Source organism: Anomaloglossus baeobatrachus, chromosome 3, assembly GCF_048569485.1.
Source record: "Anomaloglossus baeobatrachus isolate aAnoBae1 chromosome 3, aAnoBae1.hap1, whole genome shotgun sequence".
Lineage (NCBI taxonomy): Eukaryota > Metazoa > Chordata > Amphibia > Anura > Aromobatidae > Anomaloglossus > Anomaloglossus baeobatrachus.
Genome location: NC_134355.1, coordinates 54084114 through 54105747, shown reverse-complemented (window position 1 = coordinate 54105747; position 21634 = coordinate 54084114).

Genomic DNA, 21634 nt, shown 5'->3' with positions numbered 1-21634 from the left:
CCATAAGCTGTAGACTTGTAACAATATCGTAATATCAAGGGACCAAAACTCCTTCTGTAACTTAGTACCCTTTTTCATGGTTTGAGAAAGGGCCAGTGTTGCCGAAACGTTGCTTTTCTATTCCCTTCATGTGTGCAAGTTATTTCTTGATTAAAGGGAACCTGTCACCAGATTTGGACCCTATAAGCTGTGGCCACCACCAGTGATCCCTTATATACAGCATTCCAGAATACTGTATATAAGAGCCCAGACTGTGTGCACCGTGTGCAGAATTATTAGACAAGTTGTATTTTAGAGGATTTTTTTATTATTGATCAATAACTATGTTCTCAATCAACCCAAAAGACTCATAAATATCAAAGCTTAATATTTTTGGAAGTTGGAGTGGTTTTTTTTAGATTTGGCTATCTTAGGAGGATATCTATTTTTGCAGGTAACTATTACTGTGCAGAATTATTAGGCAACTTAATAAAAACCAAATATATTCCCATCTCACTTGTTTATTTTCACCAGGTAAACCAATATAACTGCACAAAATTTAGAAATAAACATTTCTGACATGCAAAAACAAAACCCAGAAAATTTGTGACCAATATTGGCACCTTTCTTTCTGATGACATTCAACAGCCTACCATCCATAGATTCTGTCAGTTGCTTGATCTGTTTACGGTCAACATTGCGTGCAGCAGCCACCACAGCCTCCAGACACTGTTCCGAGAGGTGTACTGTTTTCCCTCCCTGTAGATCTTACATTTTATGAGGGACCACATGTTCTCTATGGGGTTCAGATCAGGTGAACAAGGGGGCCATGTCATTATTTTTTAATCTTTTAGACCTTTACTGGCCAGCCACTCTGTGGAGTGGTTGGATGCATGTGATGGAGCATTGTCCTGCATGAAAATTATGTTTTTCTTGAACGATACCAACTTCTTCCTGTACCACTGCTTGAATAAGTTGTCTTCCAGAAACTGGCAGTAGGTCTGGAAGTTGAGCTTCATTCCATCCTCAACCCGAAAAGGTCTTACAAGTTCATCTTTGATGATACCAGCCATACCAGTACCCCACCTCCACCTTGCTGGCGTCTGAGTCGGAATGGAGCTCTCTGCCCTTTACTGATCCAGCCTCTGGCCCATCTATCTGGCCCATCAAGAGTCACTCTCATTTCATTAGTCCATAAAATCTTTGAAAAATCAGTCTTAAGATATTTCTTGGCCCAGTCTTCACGTTTTATCTTATGTTTCTTGTTTAAAGGTGGTGGTTTTTCAGCCTTCCTTACCTTGGCCATGTCCCTGAGTATGGCACACCTTGTGCTTTTCGATACTCCAGTAACGTTGCAGCTCTGAAATATGGACAAACTGGTGGCAAATGGCATCTTGGCAGCTTCACGCTTGATTTTCCTCAATTCATGGGCAGTTATTTTGCGCGTTTTTTGCCCAACACGCTTCTTGCGACCCTGTTGCCGTCAAATCTCTCTTCTGACCCATTTTTCCCAAGGAAAGGAAGTTTCCTAATAATTAAGCACCCCTTATATAGGGTGTTGATGTCATTACACCACACCCCTCCTCATTACAGAGATGCACATCACCTGATTTACTTAATTGGTAGTTGGCTCTCAAGCCTATACAGCTTGGAGTAGGACAACATGTATAAAAAGTATCATGTGATCAAAATACTCATTTGCCTAATAATTCTGCACACAGTGTAGAATTTAAAAAACACTTTTATTATACTCACATAGTGGGTGGTCTGGTCTGATAGGTGTCACTGCTCTCTGGTCCGGCGCCTCCTCTCTGCTGCAATCGCTGTCCTCCTACCCAGCCCCCACTGTGGATGACGCATCCCACATCATCCACACAGGCCAACGTTGCAGTCCTGGGCAGGTGCACTTTGATCTGCTATGCTGGGAGCAGATCAAAGTACTGTAAAGTGCAGGCGTGAGGAAAGGTTAAAAACCGCCCGTGCATGCACACTACAATACTGTCATCTGAGTTCAAGACTTCCCACAATCGCGTACAAGATTTCTCCCGTGAATCCCCCATACTCTGGAACGCTCTACCTCAGCACATCAGACTCTCCCCTACCTTGGAAAGCTTCAAGAGGAACCTCAAGACCCACCTCTTCCAACAAACCTACAACCTACAATAGCCCTCAGTCCAGTAGACCACTGCGCAACCAGCTCTGTCCTCACCTATTGTACCATCACCCATTCTCGCTGGCACGGTCCTCTCTCCTCCTATACCAGTCTGTCTTGTACTGTTCATGATTGTTGTATGTATACCCTCTTTCACTTGTAAAGTGCCATGGAATAAATGGCGGTATAATAATAAGTAATAATAATAATAATAATCTGCCTAGGTGAGTATAATAAAAGTGATTTTTATGTTCTACTCAGTGGCCTGGGCTCTTATATACAGTATTCTAGAATGCAGTATATGTGACGCCCTGGCCTATCAGGTCGTCACTGGGTATTGTGCAATCTGCCCTTCTGTGCAATATCCACCTCCTCCTTGGTTACGGGTCCCCAACTACATGGTGTTGCCAACAGCAGTCAATCAAAACCCTAGGAACACTCTGCACCACACCCACCAGACATGTGCCGCCCTGAGATGGGGGCTCGGCCGCTCCGCTGCTCGGGCCGAGCCGCTCAAGGTCCGGGCTCGGGTGGTCGGTGGCTCGAGCGCCTCCGGACCAGGAGGGGGCCACGTCACTTTTGTTAAAGGGGAGACGGTGAGACGCCACCCACGGTGTGTGGTGACGGGATGCACCATCGCTGCAGCAGGAGTGGAGGGTATTCCCGGGACGCCCGATGTGGAGAGAGGTGGCGATGGGGTGCAGGGGGCTGCGCTACGGTGCGGTGCCTGGATGGCACTGGTGTACTCACGATTAATCACACTGAGAGTCACTGGTAAACCAAAGTTCGAGGAAGGTCGGTGCCCGCAGCCGGCTGCTGATGTCCCCTGTGAGGTTGGTGGTGGTCCCTCTTCCCTGCACCTCTGTTCTTGGTGTTTGGCTCCCCTGCCTGGGCAGTGGTAGCCCGCTCCCCGGCGTTCAGCTGCCGGAGGAGCCCTCTGTTGCCCGCAGGCGCTGGCCCGTTGGGTGGTTGGCCTCTGGCGGTGGCACTCACCCGGTATCGTTGGGCTTTTGCCGTCTTTCGGGTCTTTGGGTGAGAATGAACCCGTGAGGTCCAGACTGCAATCAGTTAATTTGCTTATACTCAATGGTTTCCAAGCTAGGACGGGGTCTGAGTACCCGGTTTTTGGTGCTCCGGTAACGGTTGACTTCCCGGTTCAGGTCCAGCGGGCTCCAACCCTGCCCGGTCCCTACGGTTCCGCCGGTTGTACACCGGTACTCCTGCAGGCGGCCACCACCGTCTGCCTGCCTGACGTTTCAAGGGTCCCAGGCTCCTACCCGGGTCCCTGACAGCTGCTCTCCTACCACTCACTGTCACTGTCCAAACTCATCTAACTAACTGTTTGAACTTCCTGCCTCAGGACAGTAGTCTCCTCTGGGGGCGTGTCTTTCTGCCTGGCTCCGCCCACCTGGTGTGCCCTACTCGCCCTGAGGGAGGCATCAGGTCTCCCTTTCGGGTGACTGGTGTGTTCTAACTAGGGGTGGAGGTGTGTGTGTGTGTGTTACCTGTGACCCCTGGAGTCCAGGGCGTCACAGACACACCAGTGGACGGCCTGAGTGGAGAGGTCAGGAGTGTCAGGAGTCAGTCAGAAAAGGGAGAGTGAAGTGTGAAGGAGAGAGGAGGTCAGGAGCCGGGCTCCTTGGAAGTAACTAGGTGACAGACGTTGGTATGGGCCAAGTAGGAGCAAGGGGCACGGAACTGTCGAGGAGGACAGCTGGTGGCCTTGCACCATCACCGGGATGGGACCAGGGCACGATGGGGTACGGGGACCCTAGGTCAGGGAGTAGCTCCAGCCAACCTGACAATTTACCCAACGGGAATGGAGACTTCAAGATTCGCTCTCCACTCGCTCCAAAATCGAGGTACTAGCGCAACGAGGGGGATAGGACTTTCCACAAAAACGGTCCAGAAAATCACAAGCGTGAACCCTGAGAGCAAGCTCCCTCAGTTAGCCCTACTGGGGAGCGGGACCCGACTAGTTTTACACTACAGGGGCCAACTAGCAAGAGAAGTAAGTGCCAGGAAAAGGTCACGGATCACCAGCCAACACTATCGGGGACGGGATCCAAACTAGCTCCCCTCAGCGGCAGCGGTGTCCAGAACTTTGGTTTACCAAGTTGTCGGTGTCCGCTTTATGGACTGAGTGAGTACACAAGTGACCCTTTCTCCCCCAACGGCACTCCCCAACACCACCACCGGGGCCCGGGGCTTCCCCCCTACCCGTGGAGGGTCGCAACACTTGACTGCCCCTGTCATCACCCCGGGTACTCTCCAACGGCAGCGGTGGTACTCCACCTTACCACACACCACGGGTGGCAATACAAACTGTAAATACACAATCCCCTGTAAATACCCCCTTTATTTGAGTGGCTGCACGACCCCCCGGTCCGGATGCCCCTAGAGCCACCGGATCCGAGCAGCCCGGCTGCTGACGTGGAGGCGGCGCATATATAAGAGCCCACTGGTAATGGCAGCAGCTTATAGGTGCCAAATCTGGTGACTGGTTACCTTTAAAGAAGGCGTTTTGGAGCCTTGGATATTGCGATATTATTACACTGCTCTTTCTTGTCATGTTTCTATTTTTAGAATAGAATATGTGATAGTAGAATCTATCTTGACTCTATTTTGAGTCAGTGTACATATATTTCTATATTTCTTCTCTTTGTGTAATGGAGTCCACTGTTTATATTTTAGATAAGAACCACATGTGATTTCTTTGTTTAAATCGAAACCAGAGAAGCTCAGGAATGTGAAACTTAAGATGTGTATGTCTAAAGGCCCCTTTACACACTAAGACTTTCTAGCGATCCCACCAGCGATCCCAACCTGGCCAGGATCGCTACAAAGTCTCTGTTGAGCTGTCAAATAGGCAGACCTGGCCAACGACGCAACAGCGATCCGGACCTGCAGAACGACCTAGTTAGTCATTGGGGACGTTGTAAAGCAGCTTTTTGAAAGGGAAGTCGCTAACAAAGTCTCTGTAAAGGCCCCTTTACACACTGAGACTTTCTAGCGATCATGCTGCACAGCGGGAAACAAAGGACCAAAGAATGGTCCTGAAAGATTTGTAGCGATCAGCAACTTCACAGCAGGGGCCAGGTCGCTGATGTGTTTCACACACTGCAATGTCGCTGGGGAGGTCGCTATTACGCCACAAAACCGGTGACGTTACAGCGATGTCGTTTGCGATGTTGCAGTGTGTAAAGCCACCTATACCCTGACTCTTAAAGCGGGGTGTAAAAGATTAACATTTATCCAACATGTTAATACCAGCACTATCAGATAAGCTGAGCCAAATATGATGCTACAATATATGTCTAACCCAGTTATGTAAGTCCTATATAACTGGGTGATGATGGTGTGATAAAAAGAAATAGAGAAAGTTCTGCTTTGATATATGAGTGAATCACTGTGGTTCTGTCATGCAGTGACTACCGGGATTTCGCCAGGTACACGGGAACCCCCAGGGAGCGCCACAACACGCAGGGTACACAATACGATGCTGGGCCTTTGGCGCTAGGGAATGGGGAGCAGTGTCACCTCCTAAACTCACATGAGGCTGTTCTCAGCATACGCTAATGTCACTATACGGGTTCTTTCACCCTGTCACTGATCACATGCCTATCCCTGTCTTCCCCTGGATAGTGCACAGGGCAGCGGGAACACTAGTCTCGCTCTAGACTAAATGCACAGAGAGGATTGACAGACAGGGATAAAATAAACAGCAATCATACAAAGCACTCCAAATGACAAGATATAATAATGAGGAATGGACCACAGTGGAAAAAAACAAGGGAATTAAGGAAGGGGAAGACAACACAACTTCTACATAGCAAATGTTCTCTGAATCGCTTCCTTGTCATCAGCTCACAGGTTCCCTCTAGATGCAAGCCAAGCAGAAACTATCACCAGCGACTACCTAGGCTAGGAGACAGGTCTTTATAACAGAGCTAATAAACAATAGAGAACAGCTGACTATAACGGTGATTCAGACTTTCGAGAACCAGAGGATCTACTTAACCCTAGCATCACTGGATAAAGGAGAAGCTGCACCGCCAGCAGTAGTACCTTCAACAAATGTGTATAAAGCCCTCGCCATTGAGGTACCCTCATGACAGGTTCTTTCCCCAGTACGTACTTAGTCTGCAATTCAATCTGGAGCAGTCACAACGTCTCATAGAAAGTGAGTGGCAATAACAAATAAATAGTGCAGAATTATATACTGAGTTCTGTTATAACAAAAAGGAACATAACAGAATCTAGACCAACCTTCTATCAATTGCTCCTTCTGCTTTTGTTGGCATCCGTCATGCAGCAGGACCATTTTAGACGTGATATCTTCTGTTAAAAAAATAAATAAATATATATATATATATATATATATATATACAGTAGAACCTTGGATTACGAGCATAATTCATTCCAGGAGTGAGTTCTTTTTCCCATAGGAAATAATTGAAGCGCAGACAATTCATTCCATAACCCAAAAATATTAACTGTATTTATACAAACTTATTGCAGTAATATAAAATAATGTACTGTATTCATCTAGCATTATTACAGTACACTAATACAACTTCCTGTGCAGTGCAGTAAAAACATAAAAGCAAATTAAACTGCACGTTAGTGTGACGCCCTGACAAAATCAGGTTGTCACAGGAGACTGCATCCATCTTCCAGATGCAGGATTCTCTCCTCCTTGCCTTCCAACAAACCCCACACACAGGTACATACACCAGCCACAAAAGCCTAGTCACCCCCCCCAGGACAATAGGGACACACCAGTCGGCGGGGCCAGGCAGATGGTGACGCCCACCTAGGGGTTCTGAGGTGTCAAGGGAGGGAACAAGTCAGTTGAGTCGAGGAATTGAGTCGAACAGTCAAGTTTAGACGGTGGAAGTGAGAGGAGTGAAGTGGTGGTCGGGGGTTGGAGCCCCTGGACTACCGGACTACTGGAGCTGACTAGGTGGCAGACGGCAGAGCAGGGCCACAGGCAACAGAGATCCGGTCGCGGGAGACCTTAAGTGGATCGGGGCAGGGTTGTAGCCCGCCAGTGCCGACTGCGGGAATCCGGTCCGAAGGCCGTGCACAGTCGGGGTCCCTGAACCCTAGGTCGATGACAGCTACAAGCACCTTTCCAATTAACCAGCAGGGAACAAGATTCCAAGTCTTGTCCCACTAACAGCACAGATAGAGCGAGACAGAAGCCTAACGCGGGGGATAGGGCGTCTGCAAGTGCCTGCAACAATCCCAAGAGTCAGCTCTTGCGGGCCACAGCTCCCACGGAAAAGTCACCGGGAGCGGACTTACCCCGTTTCATGCGGACTAGTCAACACACAAGACAGCAATACCAAAGTGCAGGAGGAAGGGCCCCTGTCCTGTCCACAAGTTTGCGGGACCCGAGCCCACCCCTCCGGAGGCTACCGATTTCCGGCAGTTGGTTTACTATTTGGACTCTGTGCGATTTTATTCAAAACAGTGAGTACACCGGTACCATCCGGTCCAGCCCTGCAGACTCCGTCCCAGCACTCTACCTACACCTGGGCCCCTGGACAACATCTCCCCTACCAGTGGAGGGGATACCATCCTGCTGCCCCACTCCATCAGCCCCGGGCACCCCAAACCAAGGCAGCGGCGGTGTCACCAACAATCACCGCAACCCACGGGTGGCATCACTGACAAACTCTCCCCTGTAAATACCCCCTTTCTTTCACTTATGGGCGACGGACGGCTGCACGAGCCCGGGTCCGGCTGCCACTCGAGCCACAGCAACCGCCCGGATCTGAGCATCTCGAGCAGCTGGTCTGTCCCCCGCCCGCAACATTAGCTTACAATAAAATTGTTGGTGTGCGGGAGGTACAATACAAGCAATGTGCTGCACTGGTTAACAGAAAGAAAGTACAATACTGTATCCACAAATGCAAATTGATAGATATGCTGTGTAGTATATACTGTACAATAGAATACTGTATACAGTATACAGTACATATGTACAGAAATTTACCCTCAGAGCGTATCAGAGCGCAGTGAAAGGACGGAACTGGAAGAATTTGCTCTTATTGTAAAGCATTGCGCTTAAACCAAGTTACAAATTTTAAACCCCTTAACGACCTTTGACGTAATGGGTACGTCATGGTGACATGGTGCTAAACGACCCATGACGTACCCAGTACGTCATGGCGAAATCGGGGTCCCGAAGCCCCGGGGAGTGAAATTTGTTTAATTAAACAGTAGATTCAGGAAGGAGCGGACCTCTGCCTGACCTCAGGAGGGGTGGTGCCTCCTCCCCGAACCTACAGAGGCTGTGATTGGCTGACGAACGCCGCTCAGCCAATTACAGTCACTGTAATGTTCCAGCCATTGAAAATGGCTGGAACATTGAAATCCAGCCCTGATCAGTGCTGCTGTAGCACTGGCCATTGGCTGGAGCTGGGTGATCGGTGCTTCACCCGCCCCCAACTCTGATTGGAGAGACTGGTCTTGTGACCGATCTCTCCAATCACCGTGGATCTGGTGCCGGTGATCTGTGTTCGTCCCTGAAAGCCGAGGAGAGCGGTCTCTGCGGGTGCCCATCGGTAAGTTGCTGCCCCCGCCGCTCGCCCCTGTCCCCGATCGCCCTGCCAGCCCCGCCGCTGTCTCCTATCGACCCGCCCACCACCGCCAGCCCCGCCAGCCCTGCCGCTGTCTCCGATCGCCCCGCCCGCCACCACCAGCCCCGCCGCTGTGTCTCCGATCGCCCCGCCCGCCAGCGCCAGCCCCGCCACTGTCTCCGATCGCCCCGCCCGCCAGCCCCAGCCCCGCTGCTGTCTCCGATCGCCCCGCCCGCCACCGCCAGCACCACCGCGGCTCCGATCGCCACCGCCAGCCCTGCCACTGTCTCCGATCGCCCCGCCCGCCACCGCCAGCCCTGCCGCTGTGTCCGATCGCCCCACCCGCCAGCGCCAGCCCCACCGCTGTCTCCAATCGCCCCGCCCGCCAGCCCCGCCGCTGTCGCCGATCGCCCCGCCCGCCACCGCCAGCCCCGCCGCTGTCTCCGATCACCACCGCCAGCCCCGCCGCTGTCTCCGATCGCCCCGCCCGCCAGCGCCAGCCCCGCCGCTGTCTCCGATCGCCACCGCCAGCCCCGCCGCTGTCTCCGATCGCCCCGCCCGCCCCGCCGCTGTCTCCGATCGCCCCGCCCGCCAGCCCCGCCGCTGTCTCCGATCGCCACCGCCAGCCCCGCTGCTGTCTCCGATCACCACCGCCAGCCCCGCCGCTGTCTCCGATCGCCCCGCCCGACACCGCCAGCCCCGCCGCTGTCTCCGATCGCCCCGCCCGCCAGCGCCAGCCCCGCCGCTGTCTCCGATCGCCCCGCCAGCCCCAGCCCCGCCGCTGTCGCCGATCGCCCCGCCCGCCACCGCTAGCCCCGTCGCTGTCGCCGATCGCCCCGCCCGCCACCGCCAGCCCCGCCGCTGTCTCCGATCGCCACCGCCAGCCCCGCCGCTGTCTCCGATCGCCCCGCCGCTGCTCCCGATCCACCGCTGTCCCCGATCGCCCCGCCCGCCACTGTCCCCGCCGCCACGTTCACCACTGTCCCCGCCACCACGTTCGCCACTATCCCCGCCACCACGCTCGCCACTGTCCCCGCCGCCACGCTCGCCACTGTCCCTGCCGCCGTCGCACCCACCTTTTTCAGCCGCTGCTGCCCCCGAATCGGCCCCCACTGTTCCCGATCGGCCGCCGCCGCCTCCTTCATCGGCTGCCCCTTCTCCATCGCCACTACACCTCCTCCCCCTCCATGTGCTGCAAGCCACCCTCCCCCTCCATGTGCTGCAAGCCACCCTCCCCCTCCATGTGCTGCAAGCCACCCCCCCCTCCATGTGCTGCAAACCACCCTCCCCGCACATGTGCTGCAAGCCACCCTCCCCCCACATGTGCTACAAGCCACCCTCCCCCCTCCATGTTCTGGGGGCCCCCCTTCCCCCGGGGCCCCCCCCTCCTCCATGTGCCATCTCTCTCTCCCATCAGACTCTGCCCCCCTCCCCGATCTGCTGCCTGCTCTCTCCCATCCTCTTCATCTACTGCCCCCTCTCACCCTCCTCAATCTGTTGCCTCCTTCATCTGCTGCCTCTTCTGTCTGCTGTGATCCTGCTGCCTAGATCCATCCTGTAAGGTAGGTATCCCCATCTCACCTCCCTCCCCCCCATCCTCCGCCGCTCTTCCATCCGCTGCGCCATTTCCCATCATCCATCCGCTGCGCCCTTTCCCATCCTCTGCCGCTCCTCCATCCGCTGCGCCCTTTCCCATCTTCCATCCGCTGCGCCCTTTCTCATCTGCCGCCCCACCCTCTCGCATCGCATTATCCAGTGCAGTTGCTCGCTTCCAGACTGGAGTGGATGATGCGATGCGAGACTCGTGCATTGCTCTCTTGTTTGGCACTGGTCTTAGTGGCAGGCGCTCATATTTTTTTTTTTTTATTCATTTTTTTTTTTTACTGATGTCTGTATTTTTTATTTCGCCAAACTAATTTTTTTGTATCGGGGGGGTCTAGTATCCAAAATGGAAAAATGGAATCACATGTGGGGGAGCTCCATTGTTTAGGCACCTCAGGGGGTCTCCACAGCAACATGGCGTCTGCTAATAATTCCAATCAATTTTACTGTGAAATGGCGCTCCTTCTCTTCTGAGCCCCGCCGTACGCCCAAACAATTGATTTCCACCACATGTGAGGTACCTGTGTACTCAGGAGAAATTGTACAATACATTTTATGGTGCACTTTTTCCTGATACCCTTGTGAAAAAAAAGCTACCTGTTTGAAAAAACAATTTTGTGGTAAAAAAATAATAAAATATTTTCACGGCTGAACATTACAAACGTTTGTGAAGCCTCCAGGGGTTCAAAGTGCTCACTAAACAGCTAGATAAATTCCATGAGGGGTCTAGTTTCCAAAATGGGGTCAATTGTGGGGGAGCTCCATTGTTTAGGTACTTCAGGGGGCTCTCCAAACGCAACATGGCGTCCGCTAATAATTCCAACCAATTTTGCTGTGAAATGACGCTCCTTGCCTTCCAAGTCCTGCTGTGTGCCCAAACATTTGATTTCCACCACATATGAGGTATCTGCGTACTCAGGAGAAAATGCACAATACATTTTATGGTGCATTTTTTCCTGATACCCTTGTGATAAAAAAAAGCTACCTGGTTGAAGCAACAGTTTTGTGGTAAAAAAAAAAAATTTTTCTTTTCACGGCTCAACGTTATAAACTTCTGTGAAGCCCCCAGGGGTTCAAAGTGCACATCAAACATCTAGAAAAAATATTTGAGGGATCTAGTTTCCAAAATGGGGTCACTTATGGGGGAGCTCCATTGTTTAGGTACCTCAGGGAGTCTTCAAACCCGACATGGCGTCCGCTAATGAGTGCAGCTAATTTTGCACTCAAAAATTCAAATGGCGCTCCTTGCCTTCCGAGTCCTGCCGTGTGCCCAAACATTTGATTTCCACCACATATGAGGTATCTGCGTACTCAGGAGAAAATGCACGATACATTTTATGATGCATTTTTCCTGACACCCTTGTGAAAACACTAATTTTTATGGCTAAAGTAACATTTTTGTGTTAAAAAATAAAATTTTCATTTTTTCTTCTACATTGCTTTGGTTGCTGTGAAGCTCCTAAAGGGTTAATAAACTTCTTGGATGTGGTTTTGAGCAGAGTGAGGGGTGCAGATTTTAGAATGGGGTCACTTTTGGGTATTTTCTGTCGCCTAGGTTTCTCAAATCACTCCAAATGTGATGTGGTACCTAAAAAATTTTTTTTGTAAATTTTGTTGGAAAAATGAGAAATTGCTGATGAACTTTGAAACCTTCTAAATTCCTAACGGATTTTTTTTTTTTTTTTTTCAAAAATTGCACTGGTGTAAAGCAGACAAGTGGGAAATGTTATTTAGTAACTATTTTGTGTGACATATCTCTCAGATTTATGGGCATAAAATTTCAAATTTTGAAAATTGCGAAATTTTCAAATATTTGCCAAATTTCCAAATTTTTCACAAATAAACGCAAAACATATCGGCCTAAATTTACCACTGACATGAAGTACAATATGTCACGAAAAAACAATGTCAGAATCGCCAGGATCTCTTGAAGTGTTCCAGATTTTTAACCTGTCAAAGTGACACTGGTTAAAATTGCAAAAAATGGCCGGGTCTTTAAGGTGAAAACAGGCTGGGGGCTGAAGGGGTTAAAAAGTTTTGCTTGTCTTGAAAATTGCTCTCAAACCAAGTAACTCTTAATACAAGGTTTCACTGTGTATATATATATATATATATATATATATATATATATTACGTAAATGTAAAAAAAATTAGGCCAGAAACCTTTCCCAGCTCATCAGATGTATGCAACTGGACATGAAAGGAAGTATATGCACTCGTCAACATGATTGTTAACCTAGTGTCAAGGAGGATCTGTCGCTAGTAAGTACACCAGTCTGATTAGGTCTAACAAATCTATTTGGTAATGTATGCAGTTTATATTGTGAAGTATAGTGGCAGATCTGTGTCAACCACCTGTGATATCATTTCGACCTCTGTGCCAAGTTCTGATATTGCTATGAAATGTGTGACTGATGACGCTACCAAAGAGTAGTAGAGAAATAACCACAGCTGTCAAGACCTAGGGGGCTAAGAGCCACTGGTACGACATTTTAATCTATGTACCTATATAAATAAAAAAAAGACCAATTCAGAACACACGAACCTCACTTGATTTATATCACAAGCAACAGTGACACCTAGAGGCTGTAATAACATCCTGCGTGTAATTAAATCACAAAACATTACACGTAATCAGAATGTATCACTGTGGTAATGATGGGGATGAAATAACTCACAAATTCCCATGGAATCAGTAATGTCTACAGTTCACCAATAGATGATCAATATCACATTAGTGCACAACCCCATTAAGATCGGTGAAGATTCCAAAGGTTTCACATAAATCTTCCATGTATTGCTCATAGAATACTTTATATAAGAATCCAAATAACTTCACCAGACACACATAGTGCCGTCATACAATGCTGAAATAACAATCACAAAAGATTATAAAAATAATCCATCGTAAGGCATCCATGTAATAGTCACACACACATAGGGCAGAAGCCAGAGGAGACACCAAAAAGCTTTAAATTCTAACAGAAGTTTGTATGCTCTCCCCGTGTTTGGGTGGGTTTCCTCCGGGTACTCCAGTTTCCTACCACACTCCACAGACATACTGATAGGGAATAAATTGTGAGCCCCAATGGGGACAGTGATTGGAATGTCTGTAAAGTGCTGCGGAATAGGATGGCACTATATAAGCAAACCAAAATAATAATCATATTTAATGATATTAAAATTGGAATTGATTTATTAATGTAACACACTCATACCGGGTCACAATAACCAGTGGGGGGGGGGTATCACAGGGGTCAGTATTGGGCCCTCTTCTTTTTAACATATTTATTAATGTCCTTGTAGGAGGCATAGAGAGTAGAATTTCAGTATTTGCAGATGATATTATAGTCAGCAAGGTAATCAATAGAGGAGGATACTGTAATATTACTGAAGGATTTACATAAGCTTGAGGCTTGGGCTGAGAAATGGCAATGAATGTTTAATGTTGATAAATGTAAGGTTGTGCATTAGGGCAGAGGAAATGCAATATATAAGTATGTACTGTACATAATTGTGAAACACTGGGTAAAACTGTCACTGAAAAAGACTTGGGTGTATGGGTGGATGGCAAACTCAACTTTACTGACCAGAGTCAGGCAGCTGCTGCCAAGGCTAATAAAATAATGGGATGCATTAAAAGAGGCATAGATATTCATGACAAGAACATAGTTATATAAGTCACTAGTGTGTTCACACTTAGAATGCTGTACTCAATTTTGGCCTCCTTATGTATAAGAAGGACATGGCTGGACTAGTGCGGGTACAGAGAAGAGCAACCAAGGTTATTAAAGAAGACAGGTTACTAATCTAGGGGTTATTATTCAGTTTGGAAAAACGAAGGCTTAGGGGCAGTCTTATTACAATGTACAAATATACAGTCATGGCCAAAAGTTTTGAGAATGCTACAAATATTAATTTTTACAAAGTCTACTGCTTAAGTTTTTCTAATGGCAATTTGCATATACTCCAGAATGTCATAAAGAGTGATCAGCTTAACAGCAATTACTTGCAAAGTCAATATTGGCTAAGAAAATGAACTTTAACCGCCAAAACACATTTCAACATCATTGCATTCCTGCCTTAAAAGGAGCAGCTAACATTGTTTTAGTGATTGTTCCATTAACACAGGTGTGGGTGTTGATGAGGACAGGGCTGGCGATCAATCAGTCATGATTAAGTAAGAATGACACCACTGGACACTTTAAAAGGAGGCTGGTGCTTGGTATCATTGTTTCTCTTCAGTTAACCATGGTTATCTCTAAAGAAACACGTGCAGCCATCATTGCTCTGCACAAAAATGGCTAACAGGGAAGAGTATCGCAGCTACAAAGATTGCACCTCAGTCAACAATCTATCGCATCATCAAGAACTTCAAGGAGAGAGCTTCCATTGTAGGCAAAAAGGCTCCAGGGCGCCCAAGAAGGACCAGCAAACGCCAGGACCGTATCTTAAAATTGTTTCAGCGGCAGGATCGGACTACCAGCAGTGCCGAGCTAGCTCAGCAATGGCAGCAGGCTGGTGTGAGTGCTTCTGCACGCACTGTGAGACGGAGACTGCTTGAGCAAGGCCTGGTTTCAAGGAGGGCAGCAAAGAAGCCACTTCTCGCCAGAAAAAACATCAGGGACCGACTGATATTCTGCAAAAGGTACAGGGAGGGGACTGCTGAGGACTGGGGTAAAGTCATTTTCTCAGATGAATCCCCTTTTCGATTGTTTGGGACATCTGGAAAACAGCTTATTAGGAGAAGAAGAGGTGAGCGCTACCACCAGTCTTGTCTCATGCCAACTGTTAAGCATCCTGAAACGATTCATGTGTGGGGTTGCTTCTCAGCCAAGGGAATCGGCTCACTCACAGTCTTGCCTAAAAACACAGCCATGAATAAAGAATGGTACCAGAATGTCCTCCAAGAGCAACTTCTCCCAACTGTCCAAGAGCAGTTTGGCGCCCAACAATGCCTTTTCCAGCATGATGGAGCACCTTGCCATAAAGCAAAGGTGATCACTAAATGGCTCATGGAACAAAACATAGAGATTTTGGGTTCATAGCCTGGAAACTCCCCAGATCTGAATCCCATTGAGAACTTGTGGGCAATCATCAAGAGACGGGTGGACAAACAAAAACCAACAAATTCTGGCAAAATGCAAGCATTACTTATGCAAGAATGGACAGCTATCAGTCAGGATTTGCTCCGGAAGTTAATTGAGAGCATGCCAGGGAGAATTGCAGAGGTCCTGAAGAAGAAGGGTCAACACTGCAAATATTGACTTGCTGCATTAACTCATTCTGTCAATATAACCTTTTGGTCTCATAATATGATTGCAATTATATTTCTGTATGTGATGTAAACATCAGACAAACACAATTAAAAACCAGAGGGCAACAGATCATGTGAAAATATAATTTTGGTGTCATTCTCAAAACCTTTGGCCATGACTGTATAAAGGGATGGTACAGAGCTCTCTCTAATGATCTTTCTACATCTGATCCTGCGACGGGGACAGAGGGGCATCCACTACTTGTATAGGAAAGGAGGTTTAATCATAATCACAGAGGCAGATTCCTTAATGTAAGAGCAATGAGCCTATGGAATTCTCTGCCACGTGATGTTGTAATGGGTGATTCATTTCTAAACATTTAACAGAGGCCTGGATACCTTTCTTCAAAAATATATTACTGGTAATGTGCACTAGATTCTGTGATTGGGCGCTAATCCAGGGAAATAGTCTGATTGCCGTATGTGGAGTTGGGAAGGAATGTTTCCCATAATGTGGAGCTTAGTATCTGCCCCATGCGTTTTTGCCTTCCTCCGGATCAACATGTTAGGCTATTGCTTAAACGTAATGGACCTTCCTTCAACCTTAAACACCATGAAACTATGATTTGTGTAGTGATATATCGCCATCTAGTGGGGAGACTAGAAATAATTCATTATGCCTCATCACACGCTATTGATGCTATACCAGTTACGACCTTCATAATAACCACTACAGATGTCCTCTATATTAGTGATGCCTGCCATGTACATTACTAAATTAATCGCAGCTCCTTATCTGTAGGGATCGGTGTCACCTTTACCAATTAAAATGTTGCCATATCCCCACATGCAAGTAGGTATGTTACTACTACCCATAAACAGTGTAATGCCCTGTGCGCACGCTGTGGATTTACCGCGGAATTGCTGCAGAAAATGTGTCAAACATTTCTGCAGTCATTCCCCAGCAAATCCTGTGGGTTTTAAAAAAAATGCTGTGCGCACACTAAGTTTTTTTTATACCCGCGGATATTCCGCTGTGGAATTAATGAGCATGTCAATTCTTTTTTGCGGGTACCTGCGTTTTTTACCATAGGTAATGGTAAAATTCCGCAGGGACCAACCTGCAAAAAAACCGCAGTAAATCTGCTGCAAATCCGCACAAGATCCGTGGTAAAACTGCATGCGGATTTTGTTGCGGGTTTGGTGCGGTTTTTTACCGTGGGTGCTCGATTCTTTAAGAGGGTCCGTTTTATTCTTCAGAAAAAGGCACTTTCTACTGCGCACATAGCCTAATACTCCTCGTTTCCAAATTTCTGGACACCAACTTGTCATCATTTTTAAGGTCTTTGCTGTTGGTGATTAGGAATATTCTTCTATACAACCAATGGCTATAAACTGGTACAAGGCTAACAAGTCAGGGAGGATAGATTTTTTTTACTTTGGATCTTTTATTCTTTAATAAACTTTTTTTTTAGTGCCACTATTGAGCTTTAACTTCTGATTCTCCAATTGCTTCCATAATACATTGCAATGCTCCTGTACATTACAGAACTCCAGCTATAAGAGCTACAGTATTAACTATTGGCTTAACAAACCATTTATGTATATCACTCACATCACTTTCTAATTAATACGGGGACAGACGTCTGGGTCCCCCAACAATAGTGAAATTTAACCAGTTGAAGTTGTCAGTGCACAGCTGCCCTCCTGGCTACCTGGCGGAACAAAGAACATTCCTGGCACTGTCACTTTAACTATGAAATATGTAAAGACCAGGAGGACGGGTAGGCCCAGGAGGTGGATCCACTGGACTGAGCACCCCACCGAGGGCAGGGTACCCGGTAGCTGGAGCACTACGGGTAGCAGGACAGTCCGTTCAGAGGACCGGAGTGAAGAAGTCCCTGGGACCACAGAGTCTCTTAAGGTAGTCCAGGTGGCGAGGCTCAGGTTCGGAGGCCGGGATGATGTCAGGCAGAATCCAGAACCAGCTGAGCGAGGAGGTCGGTCACCACACGGATCCAGGGATCGGAGATGGTAGGGACTGAAGAGATGGCGGACAGTCACTGTCCAGAGTTCTGGAACCATCAGGACCGGTTGGCGGGGCAGGAGCGGCTCTACGAGACAGATAAGTCAGTACTGGACAAGGCACAGGGGGACCTGACTCCTAGCTTACTAAACACGAAGAACAGGCCCCGCCCACTTGGAAAAGAAACCCCTTTATACCCTGTACCTGTGTGTTCAATATCCTGTCAGTGGATGCTGGCCCTTTAAGAGAGGGTCAATGACCGCGCGCGCGCCCTAACGCGCATGCGCGAGGCCCGGGTGCCAGAAGCCAAGGCAGGAAGTGGTGCACAAGAGGCAGGAGTGCCCGGCAGAAGGCTCAGTGTTGCGGAAGGGTGCCGGGAGCGGGGACCAGGACGCCTGGAGGACGCAGGTGAGGGAGAGGGAGCAAGGAGGCTGTGGAGCAGAGGACCCGGGAGCGTGGCACAGGAGCCGGGGAGCGTGGCACGGGAGCCGGGGAGCGTGGCACGGGAGCCGGGGAGCGCGGCACGGGAGCCGGGGAGCGCGGCACGGGAACCGGGGCGCATGGCACGGGAGCCGGGGAGTGTGGCACAGGTTCCGGGGAGCGTGACAAAATAGAATGGGTGAGAATTGAATAAATATAATTTATTGAATAATTAATACAAAAAAATGCATTCAATGAGCAGCAGCACTCAATGCCAGGCAGCAGCTGCAAAAGCAAAGAAGATTTTAGGGTGTATAAAAAGAGAGATTAGATCCCGTGATCCCAACATATTGTTACCCCTCTATAAATCACTTGTAAGGCCACATCTGGAATATGGGATCCAGTTTTGGGCTCCACATTTTAAAAAGGACATTCAGAAGTTAGAGTCAGTTCAAAACTGGGTAAATAGATTATTGCAAGGAATGGAAGGCCTCCCGTATGATGAGAGGTGGAAAAAGTTGAATTTGTTTAGCTTAGACAAAGACGTCTCAGAGGAGATCTCATTTATATGTATAAATACATGTGTGGTCAATATAAAGGACTGGCACATGACTTATTCCTTCCAAAGACAATACTAAGGAGCAGGGGGCACTCACTGCGATTGGAAGAAAAGCGATTCCGACACCTAAATAGGAAAGGGTTCTTTACAGTTAGAGCAGTCAGACTGTGGAATGCCGACCACAAGAGGTAGTAATGGCACATACTATAACAGCTTTTAAAAAAGGGCGATGATTTCCTCAGTACACACAACATTATTGGTTATAAGTGATTTAGTGACAAAATGTAGAGAAGGTTGAGCTAGATGGACCTAGGGCTTTTTTTCAACCTAAGTAACTATGTAACTATGTATATAAAATTCATGCTGTCATTTTGTACCATTTAGACTATGATAGAAGTGAAATAGTTGTTATTTCCTTTCCATACCAAGTTGTGCATCAAGTTTTTAACTTGTGAGACTCTGCTGGCACCTTGTGGTGCGTAGTTAGAATTGGAAGAGTTTAGTTTACGATAATGTAGTACAGCATGGTGTAAAGAAATATTGCAATCATTTGCAAAAATCTAAATGTTTAACCCAAATGGTGGAAAGTAATAGTTTATTCAAGATTTTTAAAGCTTTTATGAATCACTTTTGTATCTTTACCTATATAATATACTAGCTACAATAACTAAATCTGGCAATAATCCACCTATAAATGTTAGTTAATTCAAGCTTTAAGAATAACTTCTGATTAGATGTTTCTCTAACTTTTAATAAATTCCTTTCAAATTGACCACATATGTACAGCCTTCACCCCAATGTCGGGGATGTCAACAGTCCAACTGACGTATCTATACTGCTGTCATGGGGTGCAACAGGGTATGTAATGGCAGGACAGGTGACCCTAGGCTGGTCTTCAGACTAGAGTCCCTGCGCTGCCCTTATCTCGGAGGTAGGTTTGATGGTAGCCAGGTCTGTGCCCCCTTTGTGACCGTAACTCCTGTCCGAGCCCTGATCTTACTCCCCCTCTTCCACACCCTTGGGGAGGGCCAGAAAACACAATGACAAAACCCCAAAAAATGACACGGACAAGGAAGAGCGGAAACTCGTACACACAGCACTGATAACACACAGGAGAGATAATATGTGTACCAGGGAGCTACGAAAAAGGAAAGGAAATAATGCACAACAGGGGAGCGCTCACACCACTCAAAAAAACACAACACTGATCACCATAACAGAAAAATCACCAAGACCGGGATCGCTGGAGCTTATGCTGAAGCTATCATCGGCACATACAGGAAGGAAGCCGTTCTTTAAATAGGAAGGAGACAGCTGCACGTGGCAATTAGTAATCTAAGCTCTTAGGTCCTGCTCACAAGTCTGCAGGAATTAACTCCTGCAGAGCTGGAAACCAGTGAACCTGAACTAGCTGATGCCCAGCTCTTGCTGAACAATCCAGAAGCCTAAAGCCTGCTTTACACGTTACGATTCTGCATACGATATCGTATGCGATCGTAACCGCCCCCATCGCATGTTCAATTTGTTGAATGTGCCGCACAAACGATTAACCCCCGTCACACGTACTTACCCGTCCATACGACCTCGATGTGGGCGGCGAACATCCACTTCCTGGAGTGGGAGGGACGTTCGGCGTCACATCGACGTCACGCAGCAGCCGGCCAATAGAAGCGGAGGGGCGGAGATGAGCAGGACGTAAACATCCCGCCCACCTCCTTCCTTCCGCATTGTCGGCGGGAGGAGCCGCGGACGGAGGTAAGCTGTCGTTCAATGTTCCCGGGGTGTCACACACTGCGATGTGTGCTGCCTCGGGAACATTGCACAACCTCACGTTCAATTTTTGAGAAATGAACGACGTGCATGCGATGAACGGATTTTCGTTCAATCGCAATTGCACGGAGGTTTTACACGCTACAATCATACTTACGATACCAGATGTGCGTCACTTACGACGTGACCCCGCCGACACATCGTAAGATTTATTGTAGCGTGTAAAGCGCCCTTAAGGTTGCTTGTCAGATTCTGTGGTGTGAACAGAGTCCGACAACGTTGTGCCAGCAGGTGCGTGCAGAGCTGAACATCGCATGACAACTGCTGCAGATTACAGCTTTCAGCAGAACAACTTCTAACACTGAAGACAGCGCCATCTGCAGACACCTCAACAAAGTATCCCCCTTCCCATTCCTTCTACAACACAAGCCTGAAGCTGTTCTTTAATCCAACACTTACACAGGTTGTTCACTCTTGTGGAAACCAAGCTTAATCCGTATTCTAGAAAAGGATTAGGCTGTTACAAGATAGAGTATACAAGATGACTAATTCTCTCACAAAATATAAACCACTGCCAGAGGAGTCTGGTCTTGGCTTATTTTCCTACCCTTATTGAGAAAACATGTATGCTCAGCTGAGTGGATCATGCATGTGTATAGGTGGATTGTGAGGAAAAGCTTTCGTATTAATGAATATTCGGCTAACAGCTATCAAATATGTTTGTTCAGCTTAAATGTGTATCCCAGTAAGACGTTACCATCAATACACAAAAAAGTAATAACTTCAAAATGTGTGGATGTCCATCAGCTGAAACGCCCCACCTGTAGTCATAACGGGGGATTTTGATCCCCCATTCTAATGGACTGGCAATGCAGCAGGGCAGTACTTGGCATTTTACTTTAGCAATTCAGCATGTTCATTACCGCTCCATTGAAATGGCATAAAGCAGTCGCAATGGAAATGGGGGAAAATTGGTGAGGTCCTTGGTGATCAAACTCCCACCGATCCCCTATTCTGTGTTTCTTCAGGTACACCTCTTTAATTCAAGTTGGCACTCTACACGATGGCATTCATAGAAATCACAGCGCCCCATTGGAGAAGTTTCACTATACTGTATATACATATGCAGCGGGTGAAATAAGTATTGAACATGTCACCAATTTTCTAAGTAAATATATTTCTAAAGGTGCTATTGACATGAACTTCTAACCAGATGTCGGTAACATCCCATCCAATCCTTCCAATCCTCACAGACAGCGAAATCAAACCAGAGATGTTC